General features: G+C 41.9%; 1 protein-coding gene and 1 non-coding gene across 2 annotated transcripts in view; both read right to left on the reverse strand.

The window, feature by feature from the left end:
• Positions 1-12,549, reverse strand: part of LOC120274823 (heptahelical transmembrane protein 4-like) — a 28,339-nt gene extending 15,790 nt beyond the window's left edge. The window contains exon 1 of the mRNA XM_039281358.1: positions 12,498-12,549. The gene's annotated coding sequence lies outside the window, so the exon portion shown is untranslated. The remainder of the gene's footprint in view (positions 1-12,497) is intronic.
• Positions 5,407-5,513, reverse strand: LOC120275025. The gene has a single exon (XR_005541051.1). It is a non-coding gene; the product is annotated as a small nucleolar RNA R71 (small nucleolar RNA).
• Positions 12,550-12,757: the final 208 nt, after the last annotated feature.

Raw genomic sequence — 12,757 nt, forward strand, 5'->3', positions numbered from 1 at the left:
ATGACACGCTTATGTATTTAAAAAAATATAAAAATAAAAAATAAAAAAATTCAGTGCCACCATTTAAAAAGAGTAAATAAATCTCAATGTACGAGTAGATAAGCATGCATGCATATTAATGATGCTCGATGATGATGTTAGGATGATGGTGGCGGTCTAAAAAAAACAACGTGCAGGGACGCATGTATATGAGATGAAAAGCAAAAATAAATAAATAAATAAAAGAAACATGCATGGCATATAAAAATGATGAATGAAATAATGAGAAGCATGCAAACAAAAAAATGGGAAATGATGCAAAAAATAAAATAAAATAAAATGAAAAGTATTAAATATATTTGAGAAAACATGTCGTATGAGCATTCAAATATACAGACATGCATAAAGAGGTGGCCACTATTAAAATATATATATATATATATATATAAAGGCATGCATAGTATACGTGCATGAAAACAAAAAATAATAACAATAAAAATAGCAAAATGCCTACGTTCATGAAATGAGAAACGAAAAAAGTATGGAATAAAAATATAGTGGGCCCACCATAAAAAACATATATACATGCAAAAATAATAATCAAAATAAATAATCAAAAAAAAAATATGGGCCCATCATGAAAAAGACATATATGTAAAAAAAAAAATAATAAATAAAAAAATGATGAACGATGAAGAGTTTGCATGCAAATTCATGAGGAAGCATGCAAATATATATATATATATATATATATATATATATATATAATGAGAAGGCATGCATACATGTCTGGCAGAATGCATCACAATGCATATGAGAATACATCCCAGAGTGCAGGCCTACCATAAGAGAAAGAATACAAGTACGTATATATATATATATATATCAGGCTTGGTATTGTTCAGTATTTGAACAACATTTCCTTATATCCAAAGTAGCATCAGGGGTTAGTCAATGATTAAAATTTTCAACCCAAAGGCAATAATAAATTTCAAAGCGATAATGAGATGCCTACCGCATACAACAGCAAAGCATGTAATGCGATGATAAGGCATAGATAGTAGTGACTTATTCATTTCAAGACGGCAATAAGCCACGCAACGCAGTGACAAGGCACAGGCAGCGGTGATAAAAAACAATATATATATATATATACATATAAGTGATGTAATAAATATATTTATATAATAAAATAACAGGTTTTATAATTCGCAAATCTTCTTGCTCTTACTTGTATTTTTTTGTCCTTAATCGGAGGTTCCTAAGATTTCTAATCTAGGGTAATTAATAATAGAGGCTTGACTCTATTAGGAATGAAAGAACCCACACAAAACAAATATGATATTTGTGCTTTGATATATTGTCTGGTGTCTTTTCATGATACTAGACGCGTATTTTCGATCCCACAACAGGCACGTCCTTACCCTTGTAAGTAGCCCGTAAGCAATTGGGTATAAATAGAATTGATGAGGATTTTAGTGCATCTTTGGTTTTTCTTTTGGGTGTTTCTTGGACGCAAAGTTTGGAAAGATAGGAGCCAGATCTCCAGCACTTAAAGGGCTATTTGAAGGGAGATTTGGATCCACATTCAAGGGGATTAGAGATTGTAGCCATGAAGCTCACCTCGGCGGCGTGCATGGAAGCTATCCTAGGGCTTCTCCGATGATTCTTTATTGGCACAATTGAGAATGGAATTTTTATGGCTTTCATGTTTAATTTCCTCCTATTATTTGTATCTTGGATGCTTGTCCTCCATTAATGGAATGCTAATTTGTAGATGTTTGGGCATAGTTGAACTCTAAGGTTTATACTTTTGACATTGGTTGTTGGATCTTTGATGCTTTGATTGTTTTCTTAATTGCAATCATTTCTATTTGAATCTAATTGCGTGTTTGAATGCTTGGTTGCTATTGAGGCAAAAGCTTTAGTTATCATGTTTGGTATGCTATGTGACGAGAAGAAATTCCCACCTATCATAGACTTGTCGTAATTCGAAAGGATAGTGAGTACACCTATAGTTAGGGTACTTTGGAGATTTTATCTCCCGCAATCTTTCTGAGTGGGTTTGTGATGATCTCCGTGCTCTTTGCAATCATGTGAAGTGGATTTTAGGAGAAATAGCATTTCTGCTATGTACTCGGATTATGGGTAATCTCTCTTTAGAGGAGATTATCTACTTAAGATATTGACATTAGCTCACAGTAAGATTTCTTAGAGAGTTAATGCGATTGTGTGGATGTCTGTATCAGCTTTGCAACAATTTAGTTACTCTACGCTTGAGAAATCAGAGTTTAGTATAATTTTGGAAACCTCTCGGTTTGAATAGGATTACAAGCATAAACAACATTTGTCCTACACTTTATAACTCTAGAGGGATGTTATACCCGGACATCGCTTTCTTCCTTCACTTCTCTCTTACTATTTTTCCATATTTCTTATCCTTTCTTGCTTTTGTTTAGACACACAATATTCGATCATTTAGGCTATATTTCGGGTTTAGGGTTACTACTAGTATTCACTTTCTTCCCTGTGGACCAGCATTATGCTTTTACACATACTTTGTTACGCGATCGGTATGTACACTTGCATCCCTATCAGAGTTGCTAATTGGGAAGAAAGCAGTAGGTCTGAAATGGATATGCAAGACCAAATTTGATACAAAGGGCTAAATGTAGAGACTCAAAGCACTGGTGGTAGCCAAGGGTTACTCACAACAACTTGGAGTTGACTATGATAAAGTGTTTTTTCTAGTAGCAAGGTTAGAGATAGTCAGACTTGTGCTTGCACTTGCTGCTCAAGTAGATTGGAGAGTGTTCCATTTTGATATCAATTCAGTATTCTTGAATGGTGAGATTCAAAAGGAGGTATTTGTTGCTTGATAAGTGCTTGTGCAATAAGAATACGAAGTGTTCTTTCCTTGTGTTGAGCATTACTTTTCTCGGGTTTTAACGCTAATATGTGTGTATTTATGTTACTTTCATGCAGGTAGGGTTGTGAGACCGATTATGAGAGAAAGAAGCCAATGTGGGTCATAATGCACCAATTTGGAGGAAATCTTGTTAAGGTTCAAACGCGAAAACATATGTCGGGTTCGAGATGTGGGAATGTGTGCCAACCTCCTCGTATTCGAGTGAGCACAACTATTTGGAGGGCACAAGGGCAGTCACATTCAAGCATTCCGACTTGTGCATATAGAACAAGATCTCCACCAACATGTCCATTATTGAAGACGCAAAGCAATCCACGACGTAAACATGTGCTCGTTTGCGTTACCTCGATGAAAGCATGGATTCGGGAGTATTTTGGGCAGGTACTGTAGTAGGGTACTGTAGCAAAAATGTGGCAAGAATACTGTACCAGCACTGTTCACAGCCGGCCGAGAAAACAAGAAAACAGAGAATCCACACGGGCGTGTGGAAATTCCACACGTCCGTGTGAAAAATCCACAGGGGCGCTCACACAGGTGTGTGGATTCCCGATTCCAGCCCTTTAAAAGCCGATTTCAGCCCCGATTTCAGTATTTTTTCCCCATCTTTTCCCCAACTTGAGAGAGGGCGGCGGCTAGGGTTTTGAGAGGTATTGGCTAGGGCTTTGGAGAGGTTCTACGGCTTTGACATTGCACGCCGTTTGGAAGAAAGTTAGTGGGAGAGCTTTCGTCGGCACCGATCCGGCAAGGTGTATCCTAGGCCGGACAAAGGGACCCTTGCGACGAGTAGAGAACTCTCCACAAGACCATCACCATGACTAACGAGGGGTTTTCTATGGATGCTTTATTTTTACATTCGATTTCATTGATTGTATCTAGCTCCATGAAGAGCTAAACCCCTAGTGGGTACTTGGGTATTTGTGAACCCTAGGATGTATTCGTTTCATTAAACCTCTTTATTATGCTTTCAATTAATTGATGCTTATTATGAATTCCAATCTTGGAGACTTGATTGTTTGAATGCTCCCTTAGAGTGACACTAGGGTTGAGAGTTCTTCTTGGCAACTCTTATGAGTGAGTGACACACCATGAGAGTTAGACAAAGCTAGATTGGAGAGGGTTGAGAGGGTGAGTCGAGAGGTAGCGGAGCGTCCCCTTTCCCTTCCGGTGTGATCTATCCTACCTCTACATTCCAAGAGTTCTTTGCGGCCATAGTAGAGTGAATGGTCTAAGGGATGACCTTCCGCTGGGGCTTAGTTGTGAGTGCAACGGAGCGAAGCGTTGAAGTGATTTTAGTATCTAAGGCTTAATTGTGGCTAGGGATCTTTCACCTGGACCAAAGGGTTAGGTTTATACATAGGAATATGGTTTATCACTTGGAATCCCTAGAGCTCATTGCAATTCTATGCGAGTGCGAGGTTGAGAGGTTATTCAATCTTTCCTCTGGGACATGTATAGAGTTAGGCATGGTTGAACTTAGATTTGGGATCATGTAATTAAGGATTTTCATGACTCATTATTGCATCAATTAGGAAGTATAACAGAGGGTTCTTGCACTTGAAACGATTGTCTTAAGCGGATCAATATCCGGGTACCCCATATTTATCGATTGCCTTACCTTCTCCTTTACTTGTGCCTTCTATCTTCTTGTTTTTATTTTCGTTATTTCATATTTTGTCAGACTTATCACTATTCATTTTCCACATTAGTTAAGAAACAACTCAAGTGTCTTTATTCCCTACTCTCTGTGGATACGATACCCACTCATCTGGGATTATTACTTCGACACTCGTGCACTTGCAGTTTACACGCATATATGGACGTGTCAAGTTTTTGGCGCCGTTGCCGGGGAGTAGGCGTTTAGAGATACTTTGCACTTTATTTTCTTAGCTATTCATTTATTCATTCTATTTCATATTTTCTTATTCTATCATCGTTCTGGTTTCTTTTTCTTTCTTTTTGGGTGCAGCTCCAGGTTATGACCCGAGGAAACCCCTCCATACTGATTGAAGGAGATCCCGAGCTTGAACATACACTTAGAAGAAAAGGGAAAGAACCTGTGCAAGAACAGTCTAATCTAGCTGATTTGGAAGTAGAAGAATCTGAAAACATGGCAGAAAAGAATGAGCAGCAGCGGACATTATCCGATTATGCCAGACCTTCAGTATTGGGGACACAATCGAGCATTGTGCATATCCCCGATTACAGCTCAGAACTTCGAGCTGAAGCCGCCATTAATCCACATGTTGCAGCAATCCGTACAGTTCAATGGTTTGGCCGATGAGGATCCAAACAGTCATATAGAGAACTTTCTTGAGGTGTGTGATATGCTGAAGATAAATGGGGTAACGGATGATACCATCAAGTTGAGAGCCTTCCCATTTTCCTTGAAAGGGAGAGTGAAGCAGTGGCTACACTCATTACCTAAAGCATCAATTACCACATGGGAGGAGATGGTAGAAGCTTTTCTTGGCCGTTATTTCTCTCCCGAAAAATCCGCAAAGCTTAGGAATGAGATCTCGTCCTTTGTACAGTTGGAATTGGAGTCTCTATTTGAGAAGTGGGAAAGGTTCAAGGAGCTCCTGAGAAAGTGGCCGCAACACGGATACTCGGAGTGGATGATTGTTCAAACCTTTTACAACTATCTGAATCCTAGTACAAGGCAACTCTTGGATGTGGCAGCAGGAGGTACCTTAGGTAACAAGACCCTCGGTGAGGCCCGTCAATTAATTGAAGAAATGGGGTTAAACAGCTACCAATGGAATGCCAGGGAGAAGAAAAAGGTGGCCGGTCTCCATGAGATAGATGCAGTGACTTCATTGGCGGCTGAAATGGAATTATTGAGTAAAAAGTTAGATCTTTTAACTTCGTTGGCGGCCGTGATTACTTGCACCGGGTGTGGTGGAGGACATGCTCCCTCCGATTGCCTGATATCTATTGATGTTGCATCTTCGGTTAAGAACGTCGATTTTGTCGGTAATGGCATGAGGAATCAAGGAAATCCATACAGCAATACCTACAATCCGGGTTGGAAGAGTCATCCTAATTTCTCGTGGAGCAACCAAGGTCCACAAAAGGCCATAGGGCCACCGGGTTTCCAACAACAATAGCAAGCCCCAAACATGGAAAACAGAGTTTCCGGTTTGGAGACCCGAATGAACGATTAGGGGAAGACCTTAACTAGGTTTGTGCATTCGTCAAATACAACATTTCAATCAGTTGAGGCTAAACTTCGCAACCATACAACCTCTTTGCATAATCTTAAAAATCAAGTGGGGCAGATTGCGAAGTCTCTATCGGAAAGGCCACATGGAAGCTTACCGAGTAATACCGAGACCAACCCTACAGAGCATGTGAAAGCGATCACTTTGAGAAGTGGTCGTGAGGTTGAGGGTAAGTTTCCGAGTGAGAAGCCAACTGAACATGCACCCGAGGTTATAGAGGTTGAGAAGGGAGCAAGTAAAGAGAAAGAGGTGGCACCCCCACCTTTGAATCCATGAATCCCTTATCCCTCTAGATTGAAGAATAACTAAGGGGATGAACAGTACAAGAAGTTCCTGAGTTTGTTCAAGCAACTCCACATTAATATTCCTTTTGTTAAGGCATTGACCCAAATGCCTAAGTATGCAAAATTCTTAAAAAACTTGTTGACCAACAAAAGGAAGTTAGAGGAGAGTGCTTCAGTGATTTTAGATGCATCTTTCTCGGCGGTTTTGCAAAAAAACATGCCGAACAAGAAGAAAGACCCGGGAAGCTTCATCATTCCGTGTAATATTGGCAATCTAGGTGAAGAAATGGCATTGGCGGACTCAGGGGCCAGTATCAACGTCATGCCATACACCTTTTTTTAAAAGCTAGGCTTGGGCGAGCCTAGGCCTACCCGGATTACTTTGCAATTGGCGGATTAAACGGTGAGACATTTGAGGGGTATCATTGAAGATGTGCTTGTCAAGGTGGACAAGTATATATTTCCTATAGACTTCGTAGTCCTAGACGTCGATGAGGATACGGATGTACTCTTGATACTTGGGAGGCCGTTTTTGTGGACTTCCAAGGCATTGATTGACATGGACGGCGGAGAGCTAACTTTGAGAGTTGGAGATGACAAGCTCACATACCTCCTTGCTGAAGCCATGTGGCATTCTCTTGATTTTGATGATACTTTGTATTTTCTAGACGCTACTGATGAGATTGTTGCTGAATACATGCAGAAAATGTTCAATCCGGATCCATACGAAGGCTTGTTCGACCAAGAATAGGACAATGAAGAAATAATGATGCTTTGTTCGACGGAAGAAGTACCATCTACTCCGGGGATCTTGAAGAAGGTGCTCCGGAAATTGAAGAGTGCTAGGAGACGCCACTGGAAACGCTCCAAGGCTGTTGGAGACATGCGTGAACCGAACAAACTGGGTGAATCATTGCTAGGCGGTCCCAAGCCCCACAATTCACCCTCTAGCCTCAAGAGATTTTTCTTATCATGTTTCCAAGCCATGGGTAAGAGGGCAACTTTCATCTATGAGCCCCCGTGAGGTAAGACAAGGTACGTCAAGCTAAGTGACGTTAAACAAGCGCTTATTAGGAGGCAACCCAAGTGTTTACTATTTTCTTAATTTGGTAGTTTAGTGTTGCTTGCATAAATTGTTGAGTGTTGGTGTCTTAATGTTTTATATTTCTGCTGTGATTGTATCGTGGGTTTTCAAGTTCATTGTGTGTTTTCATGTGAATTTGGTGAAGTTTTGGTCGTTTGAGCTATTTCTCATGCTTTTCACTGGTTTAAAGTGCATATTGGGGTAGGCTCTGAGTGTGTAAACATGTTAAGAAATTTTCTGCAGAGCCTGCAGAATTTTCTAAGGCATCCAGAGAAAACACACGGGCGTGTGGAATTAACACACGCCGGTGGTATTGTATTACGAGCTCATCCAAAGAAGGCACAGGGGCGTGGACTTGCCCCTGTGAACGACCATGCAATCCTCACACGCCCGTGGGTAATTTCCGCACGGGCATGTGAATTCCTGTAGAGATTGACAGATTTTCCCGAAAGCACACAGGGGCGTGGACTCGCCCCTGTGGGCGACCTTGTGAAAATCGCACGGGCGTGGGTAATTTCCGTACGCCCGTGCGAATCTCTGTAGAGGAGCTCTGTTCATCCCGAGAAGTCACAGGGGCGTGCGCTTGCCCCTGTGAGTTGGGCGTAAGAATGGCCACGCCCGTGCGGAATTTTCACACGGGTGTGCAGAACACTTAGCAATTTTTTTCGGATGTCCAGAGCAGCCATAGGGGCGTGCGGCTGACCCTGTGGGTCGGGCGCACGAGCGTGGGTATTTCTCACACGCCCGTGTATTTGCGTTCAGAGGTAGTGAGTGTTTTCCCTATAGCACACAGGGGCGTGCACCTGCCCCTGTGAAGCTTTCCTATAGAGGTACACGGGCGTGTGTAATTTCCGGACAGCCGTGTGGTACAGAACTCCAAGAGGCACGAGTCCTTTTAAAAGGATTATCGTTTCTCTTCACCCTAATATCCTCTAATTGTCTAAGAGCACTCCTACATTGTTTCCCGACCTCATATCGTCAATTTGGAAGGATTTTGCTTGGTTTTCCGGCCATTTTTAAAGCTTTCTCATCTCAACGGTAAGCCCTATCTTTGATTTCCTTCACAAATTCATGATTTTCATCGATGAAACTAGTCAAGAATACTTTATTTCTTCAATTAGAATGATTATTTTTATTTAGAACGAAGTAAAAGTGTTGTAATGGTGAATTTGTGGAGTTTGAAGCGTGGTCGTGCGTTTGTTCACGGCTCGTCGATCCACACGGGCGTGAGGAAATTCCGCACGACCGTGTGGATTTCTACAGCTAAGTTTAATTAACTGGTTTGATCAATTCTCTTTCAATTTTTGCAGACTAGGGCACTCAGGTCAAAGAAGCAAGCTGATAAGCGTCCACGAGAGTCATCTCCTGAGTCCGAGAGCATGAGATTCACTATCCCCGAGCATCAGGTTTGTTTTGAGCGTCTGTCAAGATTTCGGTTCGGACAGACTCGATTCTTGGACACGAGTATATTGAGATATTTGCAGCAGGGGGATGAGTTCGCTGATGAGGTCGAGGATCTCGTTTCAATGGGTGGTTGGAGGCAGTTATTGTCAATTAGAGAGCCAGCCATCCGGGAGCTTACACTGGAGATTCTGTCATCATTAGAGTTCTACAGATCCTATGCGAGATTCGACGACCTCGACATAGTTCAGTTCAGAGCACTTGGACATCACTATAGTCTGAGTATCACTCAGTTTTCAATTCGGCTCGGCTTGTACGAGGAGGCATTTACAGATACTGAGGAGTACTCTCAGTTACTGACAGATTATCCTGGAGCTCTGACCCCACAGAGAGCTTACAGAGTATTATGTGGTTAGGGCCAGTATGAGCCGGGGGTGTCCAAGACCATGTGACTTTCTCGACCTGCGTACCGATATCTACATGCCATCATGAGCAGGTCGGTGAATGGCCGTGGTGATAGCACTGGCGTTCTGAGCCGGCAGGAGCTTCTGTACTTGTATTCGATGATGCAGCACACACCGATCCATCTAGGGCACATCATCGCTGAGTACATTCGACATCAAGGCCACTATGCCAGATTGTGAGTGATCTTCTCGGGTCCATACATTACGAGATTAGCTCTGGGTATAGGTCTCTTGGGCGTGATTCGCGGGGCCGAGAAGACGAGTATACCTACGCCCCTGAGCCTAGAGACGATGAGATTGATGGGCATGGTCCGTAGGGTTCAGACGGGGGTTTATACTCTGGTTCTACCAGTCCCAGAGATAGCCGAGGAGGAGGAAGATGATGCCGAGGCTTCCTAGCCTGCCCCCGAGCCTCAGTCAGCACATATGGAGACCGAGGCACCTCCGGTGACAGAGGACCCACCTCTCATGTGCATGTTTTCACCATCTCGATCCCAGGATCGCTTTGAGAGGCTCGAGAGCGCTGTGGGGGTGATACGGACAGAGGTAGTAGAGGCCCGAGCAGAGATTGCCGATATTTAGGCTACCCAGGCTGCACAGTATACGGAGTTCATGGCACGTCTCGACACATTACAATAGATCTTAGAGTGAGACATCGGCTCATCATTTGTCCTACGGCCGAGGACTCCTCAGGTCCCATCGGTTTCTCTGGCACCTTCATCCCCTATTCCGGCACCAGATGACCCAGCATGTACTTCATCACCAGCATCAGCAGCAGCAGAGCCAGAGCGCGACATCGACACTTGATTTTATTTTCCTCGTCTTTTACTTCCGCATTTTATTTTGGACTTGTATACTCATAAAGGACTTTCCTTCTGAGTTTATTTTCATTTTGTATCTCTAGTTGTATTCATTGTCTTATCTTTTATATACTCCAGTTGTGTTTGTTTTTATTGAGCTTCACTGAGCCCCCTCGTGTATGCGTGCAAATGATCTTGTCATCATGGGAATTGAGACTTTGTCATGTGCACGGCCAAGGTGTTTCGGCACTTGGCCGTGTGAGCTTCACAACCCGTTGGAACAACACTCCCAAGGACTTAACTCCATCAAATGCAACACTAGGAGTCAGTGGAGTATTGTTTTGAGTGCTTCTCCCACATCTGAATTTAATTGATTTACATTATGAATGAGCTTGCATGTGTACATTGGGGACAATGTACAACTTAAGTGTGGGGGGGAGTTTCATAGTGAACACATCTCTTTTATACTAGTTTTGATTGATATACATGCTCACATAGCCAATGGCGGTTCACCTTAATTGCATTGATTGTATTCTTGAGTTTAGGAGAATTTTTAACATTGGATGTTTTCATGCTCTAGTTTTTACTTGAATTTCTAGGAATTTTTGCCCGATTGACACTTGTTGCACTACTCACTCTTTGAACTCTTTTGGAAACTCATGTTTGATGTATAAGGGACTAGTTATAGTTGTTTCTTGTGTTAAAACAAATGGAAAAATGAAAAGAAAGAACAAAATAGCTTTGTTGTTTAGTTGTGCTTGTTGGGAGGAAAGAGCTACCACCTATGATGTATGAAGCTACTCTCATAAGTTGGATACTAGTTATGCCCTAATGAGAGAAATAGCTATCTCATGGGATGTGTGAAAGCTACCACCCCGGTAGAAAGAGCTATCACCTAGAAAGTGTGAAAGCCACCTTAGCGGCCGCTTTGGAAAGGGCTACCTTAGAGGATGTGTGAAGCTACTACCCTTTTTGAATTTTTGTCACATTTTGTAGATAAATAAGTCGCTTGTACGTAGAACTTTGCCGAGTATACTTTGAGTTGACTTGAGTGAGTTCACACACTTACACGATTTCGGGTTTGTCGTCCTTTTTGATTCAAGTTTTTAACTAGAGCATTAATTTTTCGTATTTAGTGTTGAAATTTCCCGTACTTGTAGAATGCACTCTTTGTATACTTTGCTGAACCTAAGGCCAAGCACTTCCAATGTCTCCTTCATCTATGCATTTAATGTTTTAATTTTTGCTTGAGGACAACCAAAAGCTTAAGTGTGGGGGAGTTTGATAAGCGCTTGTGCGATAAGAACACGAAGTGTTCTTTCCTTGTGTTGAGCATTACTTTTCTCAGGTTTTAACACTAATATGTGTGTATTTATATTACTTTCATGCAGGTAGGGTTGTGAGACCGATTATGAGAGAAAGAAGCCAATGTGGGTCGTAATGCACCAATTTGGAGGAAATCTTACTAAGGTTCAAACGCGAAGACATAGGTCTGGTTCGAGATGCGGAAATGTGTGCCAACCTCCTCATATTCGAGTTAGCACAACTATTTGGAGGGGTACAAGGGCAGTCACATTCAAGCATGTGCATATAGAACAAGATCTCCACCAATATGTTTGTTATTGAAGAAGCAAAGCGATCCACGACGTAAACATATGTTCGTTTACGTTACCTCGATGAAAGCATGGATTCGGGAGTATTTCAGACCAGTACTGTAGTAGGGTACTGTTGCAAAAACTACAGCAAGAATACTATACCAGCACTGTTCACAGCAGGCCGAGAACACAAGAAAACAGAGAATCCACACGGGCGTGTGAAAAATCCACATGAGCGCTCACACGGGTGTGTGGATTCCTGATTCCAGCCCTTTAAAAGCCGATTTCAGCCCCGTTTTCAGCATTTTTTTCTCCATCTTTTCCCCAACTTGAGAGAGGGCGGCGGCTAAGGTTTTGAGAGGTATTGGCTAGACCTTTGGAGAGGTTCTACAGCTCCAACATCGCGCGCCGTTTGGAAGAAGGTTAGTGGGAGAGCTTTCGTCGGCACCGATCCGGCGAGGTGTATCCTAGGCCGGACAAAGGGACCCTTGCGACGAGTAGAGGACTCTCCACAAGACCATCGCCATGACTAATGAGGGGGTTTTCTATGGATGCTTTATTTTTACATTCAATTTTATTGATTGTATCTAGCTCCATGGAGAGCTAAACCCCTAGTGGGTACTTGGGTATTTGTGAACCCTAGGATGTATTGGTTTCATTGAACCTCTTTATTATGCTTTTAATTAATTGATGTTTATTGTGAGTTCCAATCTTTGAGACTTGATTGTATAAATATATACCAGGAGATTAATGATGTTGGTTTGGTTGGCTGGAACTTGAGCTTTGAATACTGTGGCAGAAGTAGTATTCAAGATTATGACTTTATCTGATGAGCTCTGACTAAAGGTTAATGGAGCAAAGGCATGCATTGTGCATAAGGTGAGAGTGAGGAAAATGATGAATTCTATCAAATGCCTGAAAAACAAGACAAATTCATGTTAGACAGAGAAATATATATATATATATATATATATATATATATATATATATATTACATGAA

The sequence above is a fragment of the Dioscorea cayenensis genome, chromosome 13 (assembly GCF_009730915.1).
Source record: "Dioscorea cayenensis subsp. rotundata cultivar TDr96_F1 chromosome 13, TDr96_F1_v2_PseudoChromosome.rev07_lg8_w22 25.fasta, whole genome shotgun sequence".
Taxonomy (NCBI): Eukaryota; Viridiplantae; Streptophyta; class Magnoliopsida; order Dioscoreales; family Dioscoreaceae; genus Dioscorea; species Dioscorea cayenensis.